Below are 25769 nucleotides of genomic sequence, written 5' to 3'. Positions count from 1 at the left end.
TGTAGAGACTGAAGAAGAGGGACTTTTTTCAAGTTTCTTTCTAACACAACATACAGCCACTGTAATGGTTCCATGGATATTATAAGCGCTATTGAATAATCCCCTGTATTATAACCAAATTCAATGATGAAATATTATAGAGAGAACTGGGTTACAGGTGAAAGGAGCTGGTTGTGGAGTTTTGGCTCCTTCTTTTCTCCCCCGAGTGATTGAAGCGTATATTAATGATTATAGGCATCATTTTAAGCCGATTGGGCATCCTGGGGAGCGAGGAATAGGACTAAGGAACCCCGATGGGACATCTGCTGGCTTCAGACCCAGTAGCACATTGGCCTAGTAACTCTCAAAGAGCAGACCGACCAAGAAATTAGCAACGAGGTTGGGAAAGAAAACAAGAAATGAGGTAACGATGATGTAGAAAATAAACTACCGTTGAGGTCCTCCGTTCTGAGTCAAGAAGGCAGCCATGTTTTTTTTCACCCCTCCACCCCTGTTGGGGATATTGGCACGTTGTCATGACGACGGGGATGTTCTGCTGATGAAGTCTCGCTCCTCGTTGCCCAATCAGATCGTGGAGTCTAAAACTGCAGTATGAAACAGGAGAGGACGCACCTATTCCAGTTGCACAATGCCGAGAAGGACAGCCCGATCCTGGACCACCTACGGATGAAATGGACGATTTGTGGGAGGCAGTCAACGGAGCCGCCATGGTTCAACAAAACACAACCCAGCGGGGGACGAGGATGAAGGGCTGCCAGGTAGGGTTCCAATATCGTGTCTGATGCTGTTCACGTCACAATTCATCCTTGCTATCAATACGATGGTCAAAGCGTTGTTTACAATTCTATTCATGGTCGACTTGTGTAAAAACACAGATACTGGGCGGTCACAGTGTATCGCTATGAGTATTGGCGGGAATGCTTTTGTGGAAGTATTGTTTCTGGTGGGGGTTTTTCAGGTGTACTTTTCCCAAATTCATAAACCACTCCTGCAGGTGGTTTTACGGATGCGAATGGGAAAAGAAAACAAATGTTTTTATAAAACTGGGTAAAAACTTTACACAATTCTGCATGTGTTGGTTTCAAGGTGGGTTGTAAAATCTATAGTATAATAGGCTAATATGCAGAAACCACAGGTAGCCAATTGAGCAAAAAACTATCCCAGGGAAGGGCGATTCAGGCCTTTTATTCAGAATCCTGGGCTACATTTTCCTATTATTTTTCGTCTTTGGGCTGTCTTCAAAACTGGCCGAGCCAAAGCTGCTGTTTGTAGCCTTGTAAAAGATGGAGAGCTTTAGGGGGGGGGGGGGGTGCCCTCTGTTTTTCTCTGAGCACTGCAGGTAGCCATTGCGGTCATCATCCTTTTAAAACACGCCTCGTATTCTTCTTATTAAATCACAGCTGCCCACAATGAAATATCGGCCGCCTTGGAGGTTTTGAAATGGGTTCGGAATACGGACTTGGTCATAAGATGAGAGCTACTCTCTCCATAAGCAGGTCTGTTTAGCACCATACTACCTGACCTCCCCCTCCTCCTCTTCCCCCCTTCCATCCCCAATCCCTCCATCATGGGATCTCTGTGGCCATTTATCAGACTGACTCTTCAGACCTCCAAATGAAATGGATATTGTCAGCATGGAAAAACCATCTTTATTGGATCCTGGCTGGATATCTGTTTTATTTGTTATTATTTTGTATATATTCTTTTACTTTTTACTTTTGTGGTATCCAATTGGTAGTTACAGTCTTGTCTCATCGCTGCAACTCCCGTACGGACTCCCGTACTGACTCCCGTACTGACTCGGGAGAGGCAAAGGTGTGCATCCTCCGAAGCCCACCCAACCAAGCCGCACTGCTTCTTGACACAATACCCACTTAACCTGGAAGCCAGACGCACCAATGTGTTGGAGGAATCACCGTGCACCTGGCAACCGCGTCAGCGTGCACTGCGCCCAGCCCACCACAGGAGTTGCTAGTGAGCGTTGGGACAAGGACATGCCTGCCAGCCAAACCCACCCCTAACCCGGACGACGCTGTGCCAAATGTGCATGATTCTCCCGGTCGTGTCCGGCTGCGACAGAGCCTGGACTTGAACCCACAATATCTAGTGGCACAGTTAGCACTGCGATACAGTGCCAACCGGGAGGCCCGATATATATTTTTTTATGTTGTGTTGTTGGACAGTTTTGCGAATTACGCACATTTTAAATCCTGGTACTTTCTATTGATAGCCGAAGACTCTATTTGAAGTTGGGATTATGTTGAACATTTTGGACCACATAACCCCGTTCATTAAGTCTCTTAAATGCTTCAAATTATTGATAGATTGACAAGCAAGAACACATTGTGACTGAAATGATTGTAGAGCACATGTTCCCTATACGTTTTTAGAGTTTGAAGAAGGCCACATTACTGGTAAGATAGAGCAAGGGTATAACTTTTTTTTTCTCCAATTCAGCATTTCTCAAACAGTGTGTTTTAAGTCTAAGTCACTTTAAGCTTATCTCCCAAACCTATTCTCTTCAGCCTCGCAACAAAACACAGCATGAGGCTAAGTCTAAGCTGGTCAGTTGAACCTCCGGTTGGAGATACTGAGGCCATTTGGACAGGGGAGATAACTGCAATAATGGGAAGTTGGTTTGGGAGAAATAGCCCCAAAGCCATAGCTATCACTCTGAGCTGATTGCTGGATTATTGTGTCGTTTTAGATGGCAATCACTGTCGCCAAGGGCAAAGACAGAAAAACATGCTTCAACCTTGATTCAACCTCCATTCAGGTTCCATTCAACCTATTAACAGTTTTAAAATAGTTCCATCCACCAGTGATTGACACATAACCTTGAACAGTAGCGGGGAGATACAACAGAACAAGTTGTAGATGTCATTTTGGAAACGAAAGCATGCTGGGCAGTAGTTGAAACTCAGGTCCAGAATGGTTGCTATTCCATTGAAGAATTGCTTACTCGGTGTTATTCCTGTTTCAGGAAATGGGTTTTCAATTGCTTTGATGCTGTGTGCTACGTGTGATAGGTTTGGTCCTTCAACGTTAACAAGCACTGACAGTAGTCTCTAACGATGGACGTTTCGTAATGGTCTTAAAGGCCTCTAACTCTGGGCAGCAGGTCAATCGCAACACGCTGAGGGGTTTTACCAGGAAACCCATATAGGGGGAAAGACCCGAGGTGTCTTATGATGCAGATTAGTAACACTAGGTTTGTGAGATTTGAGGTCAGATGTGGTGAGCAGCACTCCACAGCATGTACCTCATGACTTTGGGTCTGAGGAGCAAGTGAGTTGTTTTTAGACATTTTCTGATTTATGCACCAGTGTCCCCCTTTAGCAATAAAGAATGGTATGTCCCGGCCAGAACCAAGATCTTATGGAAAATATGGAGTCAATATGCATTTCAGTTATTCACCACAAACCTCATAAGGCAAATGTCTTTGGTTTGGGGAGTGTGAGATATTTGTACCCGTTTTACTCCCTAAGCCATAGACCATAAAGCTTATGAATCCAAGCCTAGATGAAGCTGTCAAAAAGCCACAAAACTCAGAGAAAACCAGCTCAACCTGTTTGGAATTCCTGAATGTGCATCATGTAATCAAGCGATGTTGTCATCTGGATAAATCAACATTTGAACCATCTGAAGAGGACGGATAATAAGCAGCCATTTCCCAGTCTGTCGTCAATCGCCATGGACGCCATGTGTCAGTAAATGTCATCTTGAAGTTGATTGGACCACCCAGAGGTCAGCCCATTAAAGGCCATGATGTTTTCATTCAGAACTTCCAGCGCTGTAGCCCAACCATGTTTCCCCCACCCACCCCACGGTTCCCCCCAGCTAACCCACATAAAGACCTCTGATCTAGGGCTGGGGTCCCCGTAAATTACTGTGTTTAAAGGAACCCAAACATGATCAGAAAGACCTAGGGTCCCCAGAGCAATGGGAAGCAATGGGAACATCGTGTTCCATACAGTTAGTGTACATTCCTCCCTGGAACGAACCATATCAAGAACACTTCAGATGATCCCAGTGATACCAGGACACCTTGAAGGAGTTGGTTGGTTTCAGAGCCCCTGGCTTGTCGTATGCCTGATGCATCTTGCACGAGGAGATTGCAGGGGAGGGGTTCTTCTGTCTGGCTAGTTGTTCATCAGTTGAATGCATACGATATTTCTTTCTTGCATTTCATTTAATAGAGAGAGTCCACAGACGAAGCTCAGAGAGAGCATGGTTAGAGAAACTATGTGCAATGTGTCCACGTTGTTAACATGCAGACATAAAGAGAAAGAGCAAGATTGCAAACAGGTTTGAACACCAAGGGGCTGTCCAGACTCTCCTGACAGGGGAGGAGGTGATGGTGATGGTTGCCTCTTTAAGGCATGTTTCTCCTGTCAACTAATGGTTGCCAACAGCGCTGGGGTGTCCATTTGTGGTGTCCAGTTCAGTGAAGAGACAAACACGGACACCACAAAGACAGGAGCTACTAGACGCTAGTAGCTCCAATTGACCAGTGGTGTACCTGCTTGTAACACCAATCATTATTGCAGGGAAAGTCTAGAGAATTGTACTTTGTTTAAAACTGAGCGCTCAAATTCACCTACACCTTTATAAATAATAATTTAAAAAAATATTTTCTGCATGTATAGAAAACTAAATCAAAAGGCAGAGTTAATTGTAGTGAATTTTTTTTTTTAAATGTAATGAAATTGGCTTTCCTTCAACATCTGTTCATATCCAGTTGTTCTGGGACTGCTCAGATGATGCTCCGATGATGAGATAATGGATCCATTCTCATTTATTTTGAGACTATAGATCTAGGATGACACGGTTCAAGATAAAGAGCTCCTGTCCCTAGCAGCCAACTTAGACAGTAGAATTACAATTACAAATTGTGCCTGACGTGTGAAATCCAATACCAATTGTGACAAATGGTAGATGTCTTGCCTAATACACTACTTCGTGAATGTTTCTTTTTCAAGTACTTGCAAGTTTTTTTATTTACCTTTATTTAACTAGGCAAGTCAGTTAAGAACACATTCTTATTTTCAATGACAGCCTAGTGGGTTAACTGCCTTGTTCAGGGGCAGAATGACAGATTTGTACTTTGTCAGCTCGGGGGTTTGAACTTGCAACCTTCCAGTTACTAGTCCAACGCTCTAACCACTAGGCTACCCTGCCGCCCCAGTCAGTCAGTGAAACACATATTTTAGTTGATTAATGTTATTTTAATTCCCCATCCCTCTTGCTCATCAATATTCCTTTAATGCTCCACGACAGTTTCAATCTCTTTATTGTAAAAATAACAATTAGAATACTTACATTCCTGCTTCAATTACTACCATGTTATTAGGCTAACTGGTGGCCCATAGCTGTGTAATGACTATACGTTAGTTATAGAACAGGTGCATCTCTCTCTCTAAACCGACATATGTTGAAACATTGGCATGTAACTACCACCAATAAGGGCCATTCTTGAGCAGCATCAGACGTCTCTCCCACCCACTTGATATGAATCGTGAATAATTCAAAACGGGCTCAACTAGGAGAATACTACATGGTTCCATGTATAGGGAACCTCTGCCTTTCATCCGTCATGGACGGATGAGTTCAGTTTAGTGTTTGAAATAAGAAAGCAGAGTTGGTGGTGAATGATGATGGCACCTGGTATTCTACCCCATAGTCATGTTCCAGTTGTCATACCATCATTTACAACATAGACTATAGCTGCATCCTATTCCCTACATAGTGCACTGCTTCTGACCAGAGCCATTCAGGGAATTGAGTGAATTGAGTGTAGTTTGACACGCAGCGTAGCTTTAGGGTTGCAGGGTTCAGCCATTATAACACTTTATCTAATGACAAGTGGGGTTTTAATGAAGTGTCGAGCTGTCCAGGCGACGTGATACACAAAGAGTGGCGGCCATTTTGAATGACCGAAGACAGGGTGGAGAAGAAAAAGAAACAGTGGTCTATAGGGAGGCCATTCCCTGAGGTCTGACCTAATGACAGCTTCCTGTCTGTCTCTCTGCCTTGCCTCACACATCTGAGAGAGGGAGCGGGAGAGAACATCTGTGGGGCTCTGGACCAATGCTTCAGTTAAAAGAAGGGATGGGGGGCTGCATGGCGGATGGATTTCTTTTCATTTATTTTGCGATGGTGCCCATTGGTTTTAATTATGGTTGCCTCTTTCAAGTTGGAAATAGGCACGGTTCAAAAATCAGTGCTGTCCTTTTCTTGTGTTTTCCCTTTGTGTCTTTGTGACTGGGTGGGGAGGGGGATGGGGACATATGTCTGTGTTTTGTTGTGTGTTTATAAATGCTGTGCACGTGTGTATGAGTGCAGATGCTTGTGTAAGGAAGGGGCGGATGGGTTTTTGTGCACCATACATGTGTGTGAGTGTGTGTATCTGTGCGTGTGTGTAAGTACATGTGTATATGCGTGTGTGGGTCTGTCTTATTTCCCCAGCACAGCTGCAACAGGAATAGATTGATGTGAAACCCAATCCGGCACTTTAAAGGCAAAAGGCTGGACAGACGTGGTCTTGGTACCAGATGGGGGTTTGTAATGAAAAGAGTAATCCCTACCCAGGCATCACTTCCATCAATCCAGCACTACAAAGTGATTCATAGAGAGGTTTCACAAGAAATCCCCCCCCCCACCTCTCTCTCTCTCTCCCTTTCCCTCTCCCTCTCTCTCTCTTTCTCTCTCTGTCTCGCAAGACTTGCAAATGTAGCATTAGCTAATATTCAGAGAGCAGCTCGCCTTTTTATGCACCAGGGCCAGTCTGATTGAGCTCCAGTTGATGCATTGCAAATGAGTTGCAGCGCCACAGCTAGCTAGTAAAGCAGGCAATGCCTCTGATTTGTATTCAATATACACTGCCGTTCAAAAGTTTGGGGTCACTTAGAAATGTCCTTGTTTTTGAAAGAGAAGCACATTTGTTGTCCGTTAAAATAACATCAAATTGATCAGAAATACAGTGTAGACGTTTATTGTTGTAAATGACTATTGTAGCTGGAAACAGCTGATTTTTTTAAATGGAATATCTACACAGGAGTACAGAGGCCCATTATCAGCAACCATCACTCCTGTGTTCCAACGGCACGTTGTGTTAGCGAATCCAAGTTTATCATTTTAAAAGGCTAATTGATCATTAGAAAACCCTTTGGCAATTACGTTAGCACAGCTGAAAACTGTTGTTCTGATTAAAGAAGCAATAAAACTGACCTTCTTTAGACTAGTTGAGTATCTGGAGAATTAGATTACAGGCTCAAAATGGCCAGAAACAAAGCACTAACTTCTGAAACTCATCAGTCTATTCTTGTTCAGTACTACTCCCTTCACAGAACAACGCAAACTGGCTCTAAACAGAATAGAAAGAGGAGTGGGAGGCCCCAGTTCACAACTGAGCAAGATGACAAGTACATTAGAGTGTCTAGTTTGAGAAACAGACACCTCACAAGTCCTCAACTGGCAGCTTCATTAAGTAGTACCCGCAAAACACCAGTCTCTACGTCAGCAGTGAAGAGGCGACTCCGGGATGCTTGCCTTCTAGGCAGAGTTGCAAAGAAAAAGCAATATCTCAGACTGGCCAATAAAAAGAAAAGATTAAGATGGGCAAAATAACACAGACACTGGACAGATGCTCTGGGAAGGCCAGCATCCCGGAGTCGCCTCTTCACTGTTGATGTTGAGACTGTTGTTTTGCAGGTACTATTTAATGAAGCTGCCAGTTGAGGACTGGTGAGGCATCTGTTTCTCAAACTAGACACTCTAATGGACTTGTCCTCTTGCTCAGTTGTGCACCGGGGCCTCAGCGTTGTACGAGATCTTCCGTTTCTTGACAATATCTCGCCTGGAATAGCCTTCATTTCTCAGAATAAGAATAGACTGACGAGTTTCAGAAGAAACGTCTTTGTTACTGGCCATTTGAGCCTGTAATCAAACCCACAAATGCTGATGCTCCAGATACTCAACTAGTCTAAAGAAGGCCTGTTTTATTGCTTCCTTAATCAGAACAACAGTTTTCAGCTGTGCTAACATAATTGCAAAAGGGTTTTCTAATGATCAATTAGCCTTTTAAAATTGTAAACTTGGATTAGCTAAAACAACGTGCCATTGGAACACAGGAGTGATGGTTGCTGTAGATATTCTATAGAAAATCTGCCGTTTCCAGCTACAATAGTAATTTACAACATTAACAATGTCTACACTGTATTTCTGATCAATTTGATGTTATTTTAATGGACAAAAAATGTGCTGCTTTTTCAAAAACAAGGACATTTCTAAGTGACCCCGAACTTTTGGACGGTAGTGTACATGTTACTGCAGGACATGCTAGTTTGGAGGCTGTGGATTTTTTTTTTTCTCTCTCTCTCTCTCTCTCTCTCTCTCTCTCTCTCTCTCTCTCTCTCTCTCTTTTTCTCTCTCTCTTTTTCTCTCTCTCTCTCTCTCTCTCTCTCTCTCTTTTTTCTCTCTCTCTCTCTCGCTTTCTCTCTCTCTCTCTTTTCTCTCTCTTTTTCTCTCTCTTTTTCTCTCTCTCTTTCTCTCTCTCTCTCTCTCTTTTTTCTCTCTCTTTTTCTCTCTCTCTTTTTCTCTCTCTCTTTTTCTCTCTCTCTCTCTCTTTCTCTCTCTCTTTTTTCTCTCTCTTCTCTCTCTTTTTCTCTCTCTCTTTTTCTCTCTCTTTTTCTCTCTCTCTCTCTTTCTCTCTCTCTCTCTCTCTCTCTCTCTTCTTTTCTTTGCCCTTTTCTTCTCTTCATTCCACTCCCTAGCCATAAAAATGTCTTTCTTTGCCACAGTTCCTCGTTATTACAAAGATGCAGCAAATTGGAACCAGAATTAAGGGAGTGGCAGCCTTGCAAATGTGTTAAGAAAAGTAATTTTCATTCCTCGTGTATGCAAGGCTCTTACTCCCTCTCTGATTCCACACTCCCCCTCTCTTTCTCCAACTCTCTCTTCTTCTCACCCGCCCTTTCTCAGTAAATCTATCTTTCTCTTTCCCCGTCCCTCCCTCTCTCTGTTTCTCCCTCTCTCGACATACCTCTTTCTCTGCCTCTTTCACTCCCGTGCTTTCGTGACATATCCCTCTCTCCCTCCCCCTCTCTCTCTCTCCCTCTTTTAGTAATAATAGTGTATGTTTAGCTCGTTCTAAGCAACTCTATGCAGGGAGTATGGGAGGGAGACTTCTCCGTCGTAGATTTACATCACACTTGCACAATATGTCAAGAATTCAACATGCATTACCATGTGGTGGAGCGAATAGGGTTTGACATAGCGGAATGTTTAAAGTGGTGGTAAATGCAGCATATGAGGCTCTTATGGGACTTTGAAGACAGTGATGTCTAAGGGAACACCTCAGTCTATTGGAGGGTATGTTGCCTCTCTCCATTCCCAGCAGCTTCCATCAAAATGAAAGCATTGGGAAGGCAGATGCCCTCCAAACCTGAGAATACATGTTGGAATTCCTTTCCAGCTCTTACTGAGAAAACAAGCTCAAACTGTGAAGACAAAACTTCCTGTTTTCTCTTCCTCTTTTAGGAAGATAATTTCCATGTCCTCTTCCTCTCTTCCTCTCTTCCCCTATCATGGAGAGTGTCTCCAAACACAAGTATTCCTGGATCCCCGACGGTGAAATCCGAGGTGCCTTGATGCTCGGTGGAGCTCTGGGTTTGGGTTAGAGGGAGGTTTGGCTTGGCCCTCCTCCAGGTGGGAGAACTGGGGTGTAAACAGTTTACAGATCTATGTGTGTGTGTGTGTGTGTCTGGGTCTGGCAGGTTGGGGGAAGGCTGGGGCTAAGCCTGGAGGAATGTAACCTGAACACTACTTCACAGGGGGAGCAGGAGTACGAAGGGGCATTCATGCATATTGTCTGGCTTACAGGAAACGACCCTCCATGTTCAAGGGGAACCGTGTAAACGGCTGACGTAGGCAGTCAGGGGGTTCTGTCGGCCTGTCGGAATGACTTGGCTCTGGGAGGCCAGAGGAGGAGGCTCTGAGCTTACATGGCTAGGTTAGACCAGGTTCCAAAGAGGTAGTGTGTGTGTGCGTGCGTGCGTGCGTGCATAACCTTCCACGTGTCTGTAAAACTGTTAGGGGCGGACTCAGCATTATGCATGTTTAAAGCACCACAGTCACGTGACCTTTACTGCACAATCAGCAGGAAGCCGTAAGCAGGAAGCCACTGCAGCAGAGAGCAGATCAGCTAGCTGGCTTCAATGCAGGAAGGAAAATCAGGTGTTGGCAACAAAGAGGTTGGAGGAGGAGAGAGACGTGTATCTCCAAGGACACATACCACCCAGCAGATCAAAACACCCAGAGGACATGATTGATGGGAAGCCACGCTAGCTAGCTGCTGTATGGTTGAGGTTGAAAGCAGTGGAGGCTACAGCCAACACATGATAGAATTCCTAATGCTGTCCCTGTCTGTCAGTTAATTGAAGCCGTGTGTCTCTCCCAGGGGATAGTTGGGGTGTCTTTGTAGTATATCTTTGTCCTATTGTGTGCTTAGCTAATTATTTTCCTCAGTAACTTCAACAAAAATACTGTCGTTATTTGCATTTTTATCTTGTTTTACGGTAGTCTTAGTCTAGCTACTGATGTTTGACAGAGTTTATATCAAACCATATTCATTTACATGATGATGTGGTGCCTTGTAAAAAACAGTATTTTTCTATAAATGTTTTTGTCAACGTCGGTTCACTTGGTCACATGGGAATCGATAACACCATCTCCATTGGTTGGACAAATTATTCGATGTAGATTTTAGCGCAGAGTGTTCATCGTATATCCTTTGATCCTTGATGACAATTAACTATATGTGCACCAGCGCAATCACGCTGCACACACAGTTTGAAGAAGCGGTAGGGGGGCTGCCCGCTAGTCAAGTCCTTCCTCTAACACGTCCCCTTCCCCAGAGACGGGAAGAAAGTCACTCTGCCATTGTGTCTGTCTGAGGACGTACAGGGTCTAAGTCTAAACATACACAGCTGACAGTCTTAAAGACCACGTGAATATCCGAGTCAAAACATACACGGCTGACAGTCTTAAAGACCACGTGAATATCCGAGTCAAAACATACACGGCTGACAGTCTTAAAGACCACGTGAATATCTGTGAGAAATATTCTTGATAGAATATTCCCATTTCAGTTTGTTTTATATAGCAGCAACCCGCTTGGACAGTTTATGTGCCTGTGTTCGGATGTGCTGCTGTTCTGTGGTAATCAGGACCCATTTATCCGTTTGCTCTGGGTTCCACGGGGTCCAGCATGCCAGTTCCCCTGCTGTCTGCCAATCACGTGAATGCCTGGAATGTGTTAGTGCCAGGAGTCCTTGTGGTTGGTGGAACAAGGGGAGGGGGGAGGGGCTGGGCAGGGGGTTGGCCACTGCAAGTTATAAGACCAGGCTTTTTCTTTGTTCTCTCTCTTTTCTTGTATAACTCGTTGCTGTTCCTTCAAGGGTTTGTTTTGGTGTGGGCTACGGCCAGACAGTAGCCTGTGAAAGTTTGGGTTCAACAAACCGTTTTCATTTGAGAACTCAATAACTGTTTTAATTGAAGCTCTCAGACAAATGGACTTAAACAATGCTTAATAGAAAGATAAATAGGCCTTTATACTAGGGCTAAAGAGCACTCGGAACACAATGTTCTCTCACCGCAGTTCACAACCATGAAGCAACCAATTTCTATAGTTGTCCGCCAATTTTTCCTTTATGGAACTCCTATCTCCGCTAACCAAATGAATGGTTATGGCTTTGAAGAGGAAATGGCATGCATTCCTCCATAATCGTAAGAGGTATTTACATATGCTCTCTGAATAATTATGTGGCAACGCCGGAGCGTCCAGTGAATCTTTCACAAAAGCACTTTCTGTTATTTACATGGCTAAAATGTCATGTGGTTCACGTCTGCAACTGGACGCCGAATCAAAGCATTCATTCTGCGAGGGAGTCGACACCACAACAACAACAAAAAAGAAAGTTCAAAGCCGTAGAGAGGTCAAGCATAGGGGTCAGTCTCTCTCGGAGCCTTTTGCCGCCTGCATGAATACATAACCGCCAATTGACTTTCTAATGGGGGGGGGCCTGATAAAATATGCAGTTTAATAACTGTTATCATGGGTTCTTTTTTGTTTCCACCCATCTTGTTTTAGTCCGTCAGCATCTAAGCGACGCTGCTGATTGAATAATGAGGAGCTGCCAGCTCCCTTTGGGACCCTTTGGCCCAGCTTTTCACCTCTGAAATTCAAAATGGCAGCCCACTTCTTCTCATGCATAAAAGGGCCTTGAGATTTCCTCTGATCCGATCAAAGCGTTGACCTGTGTTGCCGGGCGACCTTTCCAATCCCTTGCCGAAAACCCTTGAATGGGGGAGTCCTGGCTCATGGCGCACTCTGGGGAATTGCGCGGTGGCGTCTTAGGCCTTGTCTATTTGATGTGACCTTTCACCCTCGACCACTGTAGCGATCATGAGGGAGATCTGACTAACGCTCTGAATAATAAACTATCTAGATTATTATCTACCTGGATATATGTCCCCAATGATCCCTGTGGAGCGAAGATGTGTCCAAAGGTTCTTTAATTATACTAACCTCAAGGGGGATGTGCTCTTTTCCTTTGTCTTTCAGGCTATGGCACAAAGGACCAATCTAATGTTGACCCATGGAAAGGAGCTGTCAGAAGATTGGAAGCGGTCTAGTGTGGGCCAATGGGAATGGGTTCTGTCTGGAGAGGCTTGTCAAGGAACCAGGCTTGCGTCTGGATGGCAATGGGACAAGGGGACATCTGGACCAGTCGAATACTGACTTTTTCTGTCCAGACCAACATCAGCCATCTTAAAAGTGAGAGGCATGAAGATGTGATGTTCTGCCTTCAGTGTCCTCCATTTAGTGTATTATCTCACTGTCCAATCACCCTTTAGGCCCTGCTCCAGGACTCATTATCGAGAGCATGACTTGGCATGTTCTAATGTGTATTGTCAACGTGTTGATGTGTCGTGAGTGTTGTTGTTCATATTCAGCTCATTATTGGCTTGGAAAGTTGAGTTTTTTTTCAGTTTTGTTCTTCATGCGAACCTTTATTTTCATTTCATTTTCATCCTTCTAACCAATTTTGTCAGTGAATGTTACTTTGTGCGGGCTATTCTTCGAAGTTGGTTTAATTCTCTGTCATTGGTAGACCCCGGGCCCTGTGTGCAAAGTCTACAGTCCTCCAGGGTTGAACATCCCCTCTCAGCTGTGTAGGAGGTCGACATTCTGACGTCTCCACACTGCAAACTAGGCCTGAGCCTCTGAGGATTTGGCAGGGGCGAGACAGGGACGGCGGTAGGGTTGGACTGGGTTTCTGTTTGGCTGCCGTGGGGGGACTGTGGTTTGGACCGATGTGTCGCTGCTGCCTTAACCCCTGTCACTCTTCATATCAGCAGACCATGGGGAATGTTGAGATCTGTTGGCCACCGATGTGACATAACCCCTCACTTCCTAATCAATGTACTGTTACTATGACACATCTGGTTATAAAGGGGTTATTAAGAGGTAAAAAAATTGCTGCTCTAACTACATTGGTAATCAGTTTAAAATATCAATAAAGCCTTGGGGGTTTGTGATATATGGCCAATATACCACAGCTAAGGGCTCTATCCAAGCACTCCTTGTTGCGTCGTGCATAAGAACAGTCCTTAGCAGTGGTATATTGGCCATATTCAACACCTCCTCGGGCCTTACTACTTTAATATACCACACCCCATCGTGCCTTACTGCTTCAGTATAGTTATCTATAACTACCGGCACATGTCCCTATACTATGACATGTCTATTTATAGAGGCTTTGTTTACCCTTTATAAACAGTCCATAACAGTCATGATTACCTTGCAGCTTTGTGAATAAAAAGGAAATTGATTTGTGTGGCATCAGGACTCATGGTCTTGATTGGTTCCCATCAAAACCATTGTCTTTTCAGTGGAACTAATGTGCCTGTGTCGCCAAGTCCTCTCAATACATCTGCACGGTATTATTGTCGTCTGGGAATGTCTCGAAATTCAGACTTCATTTAGGTCCATGTGTATACCGTACAGCCGACCCCTCCCATCCTGAATGTCTGTAATGGATATTATATGTACATAACCTAATGCATAAAATGCACAGAGTGATATTTCACAGTTTCACTATTTCAAGCACTTTAAGTCCTAATGTTTGTTTGAACACCGTCTCAAATGATCAAATGTTTTCTTACTGGTTATCCATTCATTTCAAAGGGAAAAGTTTCGACAAGGGCACGGAAACAAGGCGATACTGACGACACCACAGTGTTACAACTGCCTGTGAGGCTTGTAATACTTAGAGCTGAATCTACACTTGAGCATGACAAATGTGCCAGGTTAAAGCTCTCACAATTCCAGCGCCCCGAAATAGGTGCACAATTTATCCTGGTATTTCAGTAAGGATGTGTCTCAAATGGCACCCTATTTCCTATGTAGTGCGCTACTTTGGACCTGGGCCCATACGTTTCTGGTCAAAAGTAGTTCACTTTATAGGGAATAGGGTGCCATTTGGTATGCACAGCAGAAGGCCCTATTTTTCTGGTGGGTTGTGCTGCTGCTCCATAACGCGTGGCTGACTGTGTAGACGGGAGTTCTCCTAAGCTGATCTGTAGTCCTCATTCCTATCCTCTGGTGTCAGCACTTCTTAAAGTGGGCTGCCGGAGCCTCAGCACTTTCCCCGAAGCCTAGAAAAAGAGTGGAGAAAATCCGGTTACATCCACACAACTCTGGAATGCATTTTCATTAAAAGGCGTTTGTTTGAAGGGATTGTGTGGTCGAGGGAGAACGAATATCAGAAGAGATCAGATTGAATGGCTGATTGCTACGTACTGTAGTCGGAGAAGTAATGTTAGAGAGAAGAGGGTGAGAGAGGAGAGAAATGACCTGACCAAGACACATTTATTTGGCTGCCTGGTTGCTAACAAGGTGTTAGAACTGTAAAAAAATATATAAAAAAACGTGTTGGTTGTGTGTATGTATGTGTGTGTGCGTGCATGTGTGTGTGCATGTATGTGTGTGTGCATGCGTGTGAACTCTTGTACCGCCAGATAAAGCCACTGCCTGTCTAACTGTCCTATTACTCAGTCCCTACACGTCTCCTCTTTATTTCCCCTTTGTCTCCCTTTCCTCAAGAGGTAATTGCAATCCAAGGAGAGACAGGGCTTTATCACACTACTGCTGCCCCCATCCTAGAATGTGTCTGGCAAGGAAGACATGGAACCTCCCCTCTCCCTGTCCACTGTGTGTAACTCTAGCTGTTTTTTTTATTTCTTGTTCTCTGTCTGTCTGTTTATCTGTCTGTCTGTCTGTCTGTCTGTCTGTCTGTCTGTCTGTCTGTCTGTCTGTCTCAAACCAAATCAAATCAAATCAAATCAAATCTAATCTAATTGGTCACATACACATGGTTAGCAGATGTTAATGTGAGTGTAGCAAAATGCTTGTGCTTCTAGTTCCGACCATGTAGTAATATCTAACAAGTAATCTAACAATTTTCCAACAGCTACCTAATACACACAATTCTAAAGGGGTGAATGAGAATATGTACATATCAAGATATGGATGAGCGATGGCCGAGCGGCATAGGCAATAGATGGAATAAAATACAGTATATACAGTTGAAGTCAGAAGTTTACATACACTTAGGTTGGAGTCACTAAAACTCGTTTTTCAACCACTCCACACATTTCTTGCTAACTAACTACAGTTTTCGCAAGTCGGTTAGGACATCTACGTTGTGCATGACACAAGTCATTTTTCCAACAATTGTTTATAGACAGATTATTTCACTTATGATTCACTGTATCACAATTCCAGTGGGTCAGAAGTTAACATACACTAAAATTCCATAAAATGATGTCATGGCTTTAGAAGCTTCTGATAGGCCAATTGACATCATTTGAGTAAATTTGAGTACATTGGAGGTGTACCTGTGGATGTATTTCAAGGCCTACCTTCAAACTCAGTGCCTCTTTGCTTGACATCATGGGAAAATCAAAATGAATCAGCCAAGACATCAGAAAAAAATTGTAGACCTCCACAGGTTTGGTTCATCCTTGGAAGCAATTTTCAAACGCCTGAAGGTACCACGTTCGTCTGTACAAACAATAGTATGCAAGTATAAACACCCTGGGACCAAGTTCGTCTGTACAAACAATAGTATGCAAGTATAAACACCCTGGGACCAAGCAGCCGTCATACCACTCAGGAAGGAGATGCGCTCTGTCTCCTAGAGATGAACGTACTTTGGAGCGAAAAGTGTAAATCAATTCCAAAACAACAGCAATGGACCTTGTGAAGATGCTGGAGAAACAGGTACAAAAGTATCTATATCCACAGTAAAACGAGTCCTATATCGACAACCTGAAAGGCCGCTCAGCAAGGAAGAAGCCACTGCTCCAAAACCGCCATAAAAATGCCAGAGGATGGTTTGCAACTGCACATGGGGACAAAGATCGTACTTTTTGGAGAAATGTCCTCTGGTCTGATGAAACAAAAATCGAACTGTTTGGCCATAATGACCATCGTTATGTTTGGAGGAAAAAGGGGGAACGCTTGAAAGCCAAAAAACCCCATTGCAACCGTGAAGCACGGGGGTGGCAGCATCATGTGGTGGGGGTGCTTTGCTGAAGGAGGGACTGGTGCACTTCACAAAATAGATGGCATCATGAGGAAAGACAATTATGTGGATATATTGAAGCAACATCTCAAGACATCACTCAGGAAGTTAAAGAGTGGTCGCAAATGGGTCTTCCAAATGTACAATACCCCCCAAGCATACTTCCAAAGTTGTGGCAAAATGGCTTAAGGACAACAAATTGGAGTGACCATCACAAAGCCCTGACCTCACAGCTATAGAACATTTGTGGGCAGAACTGAAAAAGTGTGTGCGGGCAAGGAGGCCTACAAACCTGACTCAGTTACACCAGCTCTGTCAGGAGGAATGGGCCACAATTCACCCAACTTATTGTGGTAAGCTTGTGGAAGGCTACCCGAAATGTTTGACCCAAGTTAAACAATTTAAAGACAATGCTACCAAATACTAATTGAGTGTATGTAAACTTCTGACCCACTGGGAATATGATGAAAGAAATAAAAGCTGAAAAAAATAATTCTCTCTACTATTATTCTGACATTTCACATTCTTAAAATAAAGTGGTGATACTAACTGACCTAAGACATTCTCACGAACCTCGCCGAAGATGGTGCCTCTTCCTGTTCGGGCGGTGCTCGGCGGTCGTCCTCACCTGCCTATTAGCTGCCATCGATTCCCTTTCCGTTTGTTTTGGTTATTGGGTAATTGGGTACACCTGTTTTGTATTATGGTTTGTTTGTAGGGTATTCAAGGGCACTAGGCCCGCTGGGTATTTGTGCAGGCTTGTTTTTTGTTACGCTGTGTTTGATGGTGTGATTATTTTGTGTCTTTATTCTCCGGACTATTTTTGTCCTGTTGTTTGGACTGGCAACTTATATACGCCCTGTGTGTTAGCATGACTGTTTTGTTGCGCTGGAGAATAAATTTGACAAACGACTGAACCCTGCTCTCTGCGCCTGAGTCCACCCACCACTCCTAGTTGATCGTAACAGACATGGAATTTTTACTAGGATTAAATGTCAGGAATTGTGAAAAACGGAGTTTCAATGTATTTGGTTAAGGTGTATGTAAACTTCCGACTTCAACTGCACATCTGATATGTAATGTAAAATATGTGAACATTATTAAAGTTGCATTATTTACAGTGGCATTGTTTAAAGTGACTAGTGATCCATTTATTAAAGTGGCCAGTGATTGGGTCTCAATGTAGGCAGCAGCCTCTCTGAGCTAATGATTGCTGTTTAGCAGTGTGATGGCCTTGAGGTAGAAGCGGTTTTTCAGTCTCTCGGTCCCAGCCTTGATGCACCTGTACTGACCTCGCTCTCCGGATGGCAGCGGTGTGAACAGGCAGTGGCTTGGATGGTTACCATCCCCGATGATCACCCTGGCCCTCCTGTAGGTGTCATGGAGGGCAGGTAGTTTGCCACCGGAAATGCATTGTGTAGACCACACCACCCTCTAGAGAGCCTTGTGGATGAGGGCGGTGCAGTTGCCGTACCAGGCTGTGGTACAGCCCGACAGGATACTCTCGATTGTGCACCTGTAAAAGTTTGTCAGGGTTTTGGGTGGCAAGCCAAATTTCTTCAGCCTCCTGAGGTTAAATGTGCGCTGTTGCACTTTCTTCACCACACTGTCTGTGTGGGTGGACCATTCCAGTTTGTCTGTGATGTGTATCGAGGAACTAAAAACTTTCCACTTTCTTCACTGCTGTCCCTTCGATGTGGATAGGGGGGTGCTGCTTCTGCTGTTTCCTGAAGTCCACAATCATCTCCTTTGTTTTGTTGATATTGAGTGATAGGTTGTTTTCCTGTCACCACACTCCGATTGCCCTCACCTCCTCCCTGTAGGCCGTCTCGTCGTTGTTGGTAATCAAGCCCACTACTGTAGTGCCGTCTGCTAACTTGATGATTGAGTTGGATGCGTACATGGCCACTCAGTCATGGGTGAATAGGGAGTACAGTAGGGGGCTGAGAATGCACCCCAGTGTTGAGGGTCAGCGAAGTGGAGATGTTTCCTACCTTCACTACCTGGGGGGGCGACACGTCAGAAAGTCCAGGACCCAATTGCACATGGCGGGGTTGAGACCCAGGGCCTCCTGCTTGATGATGCACTTGGATGGTACTGTGGTGTTGAATGCTGAGCTGTAGATAATGACCAGCATTCTAACATAGGTATTCCTTTTGTCCAGATGGGATAGGGCAGTGTGCAGTGTGATGGCGACTGCATCTTCTGTGGACCTGTTGGGGCGGTAAGCAAACTAAAGTTGGTCAAGGGTGGCTGGTAAGGTGGAGGTGATATGATCCTGACTAGTCTCTCAAAGCGCTTCATGATGACAGAAGTGAGTGCTAGGGGGCGATAGTCATTTAGTTCCGTTATCTTTGCCTTCTTGGGCACAGGAACAACAGTGGCCATCCCGAAGCATGTGGGTACAGCAGACCGGGACAGGGAGGGACCGAACATGTCTGCAAACACACCCGCCAGCTGGTCTGCACATGCTCTGAGGACGCGGCTAAGGATGCCGTCTGGGCCAGCAGCCCTGCGAGGGCCAACAAGCCCAAATGTTACACGCACATTGGCCAAGGAGAACGTCCTAGTTAGCGGGCCGCGATGTTGGCACTGTATTATCCTCAAAGCGGGCAAAGATGGAGCCCAGCCCGTCCGGAAGTGTGACATCGGTGTCCGTGACATGGCTGGCCCTCTTCCCGTTGTCACACCCTGATCTGTTTCACCTGTCTTTGTGATTGTTTCCACCCCTTTCCAGCTGTCTCCCATCTTTCCCATTATCCCCTTTGTATTTATACCTGTGTTCTCTGTTTGTCTGTTGCCAGTTCGTCTTGTTTGTCAAGTCAACCAGCGTTTTGTGTCTCAGCTTCTGCTTTTCCCAGTCCTTCTTTTTCTCGCCCTCCTGGTTGTGACCCTTGCCTGTCGTGACGCTGAGCCCGCCTGCCTCACCACTCTGCCTGCCCCTGAACCTGTCTGCCGACCTGTACCTTTGCCCCACCTCTGGATAATTGACCTCTGCCTACCCTGACACTGAGCCTGCCTGCACCTACTCTGACCCTGAGCCTGCCTGCCGTCCAGTTCCGTTGCCCTACCTCTGGTTTACTGACCCCTGCCTGCCTTGACCTGTCTATTGCCTGCCCCTGTTGGATTATTAAACCATTGTTAGTTCGACGTTGTCTGCATCTGGGTCTTACCTTCATACCTGATAGTGCGAACTGGCCATGATTGACCCAGCAGACCCGGGCCAGCTGCACAACGCCATCTCCTCCCAAGGAGCCTCAATTGGTAGGCACAAGGAATTGCTTCGTGGTCTATTGGAGGGGGTCCAAACGTTGGCTGAGCGCCATGACCGGGTGTTGGACATGCTGCTGGAGCAATTCCGCAGGTTGTCTGGGGGGCAGACTGCCCCTCAGTAACTCGGAGGTTAGCAGTGCTGCACCACCAGCCACTTCACCTTCCCGGGAGCCCTGAAATGCTTTAATGGAGAGCATAGCACCTGTCGGGCGTTTTTAGCTCAGTGTGCCCTCATTTTCGCACTTCAGCACTCCTCCTTACCCTCGGGTGGCTCCAAGATAGCCTACCTCATCATGCTGATGTCAGGGAGGACTCTCACCTGGGTTACCGCAGTATGGAAAAAACAGCTGGCCATGTGCGTGGGTCTGGAGGGGTTTGTGGGAGAGGTAAGGAAGGTTTTTGATGCCCTGTTCTCTGGGAGAGAAGCTGCCCGGAAGCTAATCCAGCTCAGGCGGGATGCCCGCAGAGTGGCCGACCATGCAGTGGATTTCCGCACGTTGGCAGCGGAGAGTGCTGGAACCAGGAAGCACTGTTTGACTTATTCCTGCCTATTCCGAGCCTATGCAACTAGGCAGAGCTGGGCTGTCGCCAGCAGAACGGCAACACAGGATCAACACAAGCAGCTGTCTGTGTGGCGGGACTTTTGGTAATTTTGTGTCCTCTCGCACAGTAAAAGACCTAGCTCATCGGGAGGACCAACTACTCTGGTGGGCCACATGGAGAACTTTTACTTTTACTTTTACTCGCACCCCTTTTCATGTCATTCTGCTGTTGGGAAACCAGTCCAAATCTCTCCGGGTCCTTGTTGACTCTGTGGCCGGTGAAAGCTTTTTGGATGCCACACTGGCTTCCGAGCTGAACATCCCCGCTCAGCGCCTCTCTATTCCCATGGATGTTAGAGCCCTGGACAGGCGCTTTATAGGTCGGGTCACCCATAACACCACACCCATCAACTTACATATGTCAGGGAATCACAGCGAGACCATTCAAGTCCCCCCAGATTCCCATGGTTTTGGGATTCTCCTGGCTCCAGTGACACAATCCCCTCATCAACTGGTCTATGGGTGTGATCACTGTCTGAAGTCAACACAACCTGCCCCGGGACGTCTTTCTGGGGGCTCGGAAGTGGCTCCGGACCTCTCCGCCATTCCCGCGGAGTGCCAGGACCTCTGGGAGGTGTTTAGCAAGTCCCGGGCCACTTCCCTTCCGCCGCACCGCCCCTATGACTGCGGGATTGACCTTCTCCCTAGCACCACGCCACCCCGGGGGCGTCTGTACTCTCTGTCGGGACCAGAGATCAAGGATGGAGACCTAAATTGGAGACTCCCTAGCTACAGCATTTATCCGTCCCTCTTCCTCTCCCGCTGGCGCAGGTTTCTTCTTCATGGAGAAAAAGGAAAAGACCATGCGCCTGTGCATTGACTACCAGAGACTCAATGACATTACTGTGAAGACCTGTTATCCACTACCACTCATTTCCTCAGCCTTCAAGCCGCTCCAGGGGGCCACTGTTTTCTCCAAGCTGGATCTACGAAACGCCTACCACCTGGTGCAGATATGAGAGGGGGACAAGTGGAAGACCGCCTTCAACACGGCCAGTGGCCACTACGAATATCTGCTCATGCTCTTAGGCCTCACCAATGCCCCTGCCGTGTTAAAGGCTCTGGTGAATGATGTTCTCAACAACATGCTGAACCGGTTCGTCTTCGTCTACATTTATGACATCCTCGTCTTCTTCTGCTTCCCCCAAGGCCAGTCTCTCATCGGACCCTGATCTTTGTGCGACAACGCTTTTGGTGGCCTAGTATGGTTCCAGATGTTGCCGCGTTTGTTACCGCCTGCACGGTCTGCGCACAGAACAAGACTCTTCGACAAGCTCCGACTGGTCTTCTCCAACCACTGCCTGTCCCTCACTGTCCCTGGTCCCATATATCCCTGGATTTCATAACGGATCTCCCTCCGTCTGAGGGCAACACTGCCATCCTGACTGTGGTCGACCGGTTTTTCAAAGCCGCCAACTTCATTCCTCTCCCGGTGGACATGGTCTCCGCAGTTCTCGTCCCAGTTTTGGAAGGCATTCTGCACGCTCACTGGGTCGTCGGCCAGCCTGTCCTCCGGATTCTACCCCCAGTCTAAAGGCCAGTCAGAGCGTGCCAACCAGGACTTAGAGACGACTCTTTGCTGCCTAGTCTCCGCCAACCCTACCACCTGGAGTCAGCAACTGGTGTGGGTTGAGTACACTCGCAACACCCTTCCTTGCTCTGCCACGGGTTTCTTGCCCATCGAGTGTTCCTTGGGATATCAGCCTCCGCTCTTCCCCGAGCAAGAGGAGGAGGTCAGCAATCCCTCTGCCCAGATGTTCATCTGTCACCATACCTGGAAGAGAGCCCATACCTGGAAGAGAGCCCTTCTGTTGAAGACCACTTCCAGGTATAGACGACAAGCGGATCGTCACTGGACCCCTGCTCCATGCTGTTGGCTCGGGCAGAGGGTATGGCTCTCCACCCGGGACCTGCCAATTCGAGTGGAGTCCCGTAAACTTTTCCCCCATTTCATCAGTCCATTCCCCATCTCTAGAGTCATTAGCCCCACTGCTGTTTGTCTTTTGTCTTTTTTGTACCCTCTGTATTCACCCTACTTTCCATGTGTCTAGGATTAAGCCCGTGTCTCACAGCCCTTTGTCTTCTGTTTCCAGGCCCACCCCTTCTCCCCGTGTCATCGATGGCCATCCGGCATACACAGTGAGATGCCCCCTGAGTGTTCGACCACGTGGCAGGGTTTCCAGTACCTGGTTGACTGGGAGGGTTATGGACCGGACGAGAGGTGCTGGGCTTTGTATGCATTGCGGAAGTTAGAGTAGCAGTGATCGAGTGTATTACCCCCGTGAGTACTGTAATCAATATGCTGATAGAATTTAGGTAGCCTTGTTCTCAAATTTGCTTTGTCAAAATCCCCAGCCACAATAAATGCAGCCTCAGGATATATCGTTTCCAGTTTACATAGAGTCCAGTGAAGTTCCTTGAGGGCCGTTGTGGTGTCTGCTTGAGGGGGAATATACACAGCTGTGATGATAACCAACGAGAATTCTCTTGGGAGGTAATATGGTCGGCATTTGGCTGTAAGGAATTCTAGGTTGGGTGAGCAGAAGGACTTGAGTTCCTGTATGTTGTTATGATTACACCATGAGTCGTTAATCATGAAGCATACACAGAGAGGTGTTCATCTCTGTCAGCGCGATGCATGGAGAAGCACGGTGGCTGAACCGATTCCGACAACATATCCGAGAGAGCCATGTTTCCGTGAAACAGAGAATGTTACAATCTCTGGTGTCTTTCTGGAAGGCAACCCTTGCTTGAATTTCGCCTGCCTTCTTGTCAAGAGACTGGACATTGGCGAGTAGTATACTCAGGAGCGGTGAGCGATTTGCACGTCTACGGAGCCTGACCAGGAGGCATCTCTGTCTGCACCGTTGTTCTGAGTCGGCTTCTGGGATTAGATCCATTGTCCTGGGTGGTAGTCTAAACAGTGGATCCACTTCGGGAAAGTCGTATTCCTGGTCGTAATGTTGGTAAGTTGACGTTGCTCTTATATCCAATAGTTCTTCCCGGCAGTATGTAATAAGACTTAAGATTTCCTGGGAAACAATGTAAGAAATAATACATAAAAAACAAAATACTGCATGGTTTCCTAAGGACTCGAAGCAAGGCGACCATCTCTGTCGATGCCATTTGAGGTTATGTCTGTCTGTCTGTCTGTCTGCCTGTCTGTCTGTCTCTATCTCTCTCTCTCTCTCTCTCTCTTTTACACCAGTCACCCAGTCAAAATTATATAGCACCCGACAGATGAAATAATAAGAACAGTTAAAATAGTTCAGTTCACACAGTTCCAACACAGTATGCGTCCCAAATGGCACCCTATTCTCTTTATAGTGCACTAATTTTGACCACAGCCCAACTGTATGTTATGGATGACTGAGATGGAACCCACACACCAATGAAAAGGTCTTGATTTGGTCTTCGCCATGCCTCAATAAGCACTTGTGCCACAACACAGTCAGGCTCATTGAGGTGAACGTGTGGAGCTTTTTAGATGAGCATGAACCACACACTACTTCTCCTTCCCATTCCTCTTCTCTTGGTTGGTTGATTCTCCTCAGGTTGGATGATTGTGGACCACCCCTGGATAAACGAGATAAAAAGCTTTCTTGCTCTCTCAATCACCATGAACGACCCTGCCCCCCCCCCCCCCCCCCCCCCCCCCACACACACACACACACACACACACAACCCCCCCACACACCCCACACCCCTCACATCCCAGTCAGGGTGTTCCATTAAAACCAGTTGCACTTGTGGTTTATGGTCAGAGCGGAGGGTATTGTAAGCTGACACCGAGATGCCATGATTACTGAGACTTTGCTGTTGCTGCAATCTGTAAGCCAGATGAGCCCCAGCCTCTCGCTCCTTTCCTCACTATCATCACGTTCTACTCCCACTAGACCTGTGAGTTTCTTCCATCCTTCTCAACTGCTGCTGCAGAGAGAGAGAAAGGGAAAGGGGGGACGGTTTGTTTGAAGGAGGGAGCTGGTGCAGCAACTGCAGAGAGAAGGAAAGAGGGAGGGAGGGAGGGGTGGTGGGGTATTCAAATTTTATAGTTGATCTTTTTAAAACAGATTTGGACACCCTCTGTGCTTGGCTGACAGCACTGGCACATGAACACACACACACACACACACACACGAGCGCATGCACACACACACCCATACACACATGCACACACACACATCCTCCCTATGCTCTGCATGGCAATTACCATGGTAACAGAATGCACAGAACAGAACACAATCGGGCCAGGATATTTTTAAGTTTCAAAGGGATGGAAAGAACAACAGGGATGACAAAGGGAGGAAGAGAGGAGAGGCAGGAAGAGAGAGAGAGAGAGAGGGGGGGGGGGGGCTAAGTGTGAGCAGATTAAGGTGTGTGTATCCAAGGTTGTTGCCTAGAACCGTCTGAATAGGGGGAGGAGGGAAAGGAGGAGAGGGTAGGGCTTGACAGGCAGGACCTACACCATATCAGAATATATCAGAATGGGAAACGACCTTGGATAGAGTGAAATAGCTAAATCCATAATGCCTGTGTATATTTCTTTCTTTCTTTCTTTCTCTCTCTCTCTCTCTCTCTCTCTCTCTCTCTCTCTCTCTCTCTGTTTCTTTTTCTCTCTCTCTTTCTCTCTTTCTCTCTCTCTCTCTCTGTCTCTCTCTCTCTCTCTCTCTCTCTCTCTCACACACACTCTCTGTCCACTAAAGACATCAGGGAAGCTTTTCTCGAGGCTAATTTAAGTTTGACCTGGCTTGTGTCAATCATCTCCTTTTCCCATACCATGATTGTGTGTCCCAAACTAGATTTAGAGGGTCTCATGGCACCCCCTGGCTCAAGTTCAAAGGTTAGGCAATGGCAAAGGTTGTCCTCGCACTGACCACCACCTGTGAATTCCTAAATAAATCAGGCTTACTGTAAGATGGCACAGTACTGGATGGCCTCCGACCCAACTTTGCTTCCTGTAAAAAGTATTCTTGCTTACTTCACTACTTACTTACTTTATTGGGTATTTCATATTTGTTTTCTAGTAATACATTGTTATGCAAGAAAGGCATTTGCAAGAAAGACATTAAAACTTGAAACTTGGAAACTGAGCGCTCACACACACACACACACACACACACACACACACACACACTGCAAGCAAGCAGACACACACACACAACCGACACTGAGCCCCTCTGCCAACAACAAGCTATAAACCCCACATCTGTCCCACTTCTCACCACCACTTTATAGGACATGC

The 25769-nt window shown here is 46.2% G+C and overlaps 1 long non-coding RNA gene across 3 annotated transcripts; it reads left to right on the top strand.

The window, feature by feature from the left end:
• LOC149975731 (uncharacterized) lies at positions 1-23402 on the top strand. Of its 3 annotated transcripts, XR_016487747.1 has the most exons (3): positions 1-758; positions 12626-12838; positions 22621-23402. It is a non-coding gene; the product is annotated as an uncharacterized LOC149975731 (long non-coding RNA). The 3 variants fall into 3 exon arrangements; XR_016487746.1 differs by lacking the exon at positions 22621-23402 and having other exon boundaries at positions 12626-13906; XR_016487745.1 differs by lacking the exons at positions 1-758; positions 22621-23402 and adding an exon at positions 11366-11794 and having other exon boundaries at positions 12626-13906.
• Positions 23403-25769: the final 2367 nt, after the last annotated feature.

This window comes from Oncorhynchus mykiss, chromosome 17 (assembly GCF_057628025.1).
Source record: "Oncorhynchus mykiss isolate SJ-2025 chromosome 17, ASM5762802v1, whole genome shotgun sequence".
NCBI classification, from domain to species: Eukaryota; Metazoa; Chordata; class Actinopteri; order Salmoniformes; family Salmonidae; genus Oncorhynchus; species Oncorhynchus mykiss.
Note: the sequence above shows the minus strand (reverse complement) of the source record. Positions and strands in the feature narration are given on the sequence as shown.